This window comes from Schistocerca cancellata, unplaced genomic scaffold, assembly GCF_023864275.1.
Source record: "Schistocerca cancellata isolate TAMUIC-IGC-003103 unplaced genomic scaffold, iqSchCanc2.1 HiC_scaffold_1169, whole genome shotgun sequence".
Classification (NCBI taxonomy): Eukaryota; Metazoa; Arthropoda; class Insecta; order Orthoptera; family Acrididae; genus Schistocerca; species Schistocerca cancellata.
The window spans coordinates 55165-56571 of NW_026047168.1; the positions used below are offsets into that span (position 1 = coordinate 55165).

At 44.1% G+C, this 1407-nt stretch overlaps 1 pseudogene; it reads right to left on the reverse strand.

Annotated features, from left to right (window-relative positions):
• Window positions 1–388: 388 nt before the first annotated feature.
• Window positions 389–519, reverse strand: LOC126160958 (5S ribosomal RNA; annotated as a pseudogene).
• Between the last annotated feature and the right edge of the window lie 888 nt (window positions 520–1407).

Sequence of the window (1407 nt, forward strand, 5' to 3'; positions counted from 1 at the left end):
GAAAAATGAAGACAGCCAGAGTTCCCAGGCGCTCACCCATCTGAGTACTAACGTTGTTGCTTCACTTCGGTGATCGGACGGGAACGGAAGATTTTATTTCTTTTTTGTTTATTTACATTGTGGAATTTAGCACTGCTACAAAATAGTAGGCCCTGACTTATTTTAGAACTCATCTGTCGATTCGTAGTGTGTTGTTGTTTTCAAGGCGTTCTAGCACTCTCTTCTTTCGCGCATTCTTCCTCAAACTGAGTTCATTACTGTAATTTCGTATCTTACGTTTGATACAGTAGTTTAAAATGCTTGTGGAAGCATCTTTGTCAACACCTGAAAGTTAGTATGAAAAGAGGCCTGGCAGGTGTAGCGACGTAAAAATGAAAAAATGAGATAGAGCCAACAGCACCCGGTGTTCCCAGGCGGTCACCCATCCAAGTACTAACCGGGCCCAATGTTGCTTAACTTCGGTGATCGGACGAGAACCGGTGTATTTTTTTTTTAAATTAACACAATATAGTCCAAAACAAATTTATTGCAAATTATTACCAACAGACAAAACAATTTTATTCATAAAAAAGTGTTCCTAATCACAGGCGATGGGATGTGTAAGACTGATATTTAATAAAGTTCAAACTAAAATTTTTGTGATCATATGGGATACTTAACAATGCATTTTAAGTTTTCATATGCCGGGATTTACGATAACATCAGCGAGTTATTGCTGCAGTAATAATGCAAATACCACAACACATAAAAATGTAGTTAAAAGTTCAGTTTATCACAATACTACATCTGTATACCAAAACAATAAAATAAATAAAATCACAGCAGTTCAAGTTATGTTCGGTAAAATACAGAACATTGTGCATAACTTAAAATAACTTATGCATTACAGGGCTAAGCTACTGCATAAATTTACTGTTTGGTACAACAACAACAACCAGACATTTGATGCGGAGGTGTATTCAAAAGAGATCAGGACATCCATTGGCCCAGTGCCCATGTCTCCCACAATGGAAACAGTTTGCCGGACGTAGGTGAGGCGCACAACACGGCTGCTCGGTGCACCGCCTGTCATTCGTTTGGTGCGTGTGGCCTCCGACACTCGCTGGCGACGCGCCTTGTTCATGTTATCCGGCGCAGGGCTTGCGCGCGGCCGGGCGCGGCGGGGGGACTGCGCGGGGTGTTGCAGTGTCCTGCTGGACCGACGGAAGCTTTCTCACCGGCCTGACACACGCCGCGCTTCCAGATATTTGCGTAATTTGCGCGGTCCATTCGCGCCTGTCCCCCCTTCCGTCCCGACTTGTCACGACATTGCTCGACTGCCGCTCGGGTTCGCGGTCCATATGACAGCACAAGCGCGAGAAACGTCTGCGGGAGGCGGCGAGACGACAAAAGAATAAATTTATGATT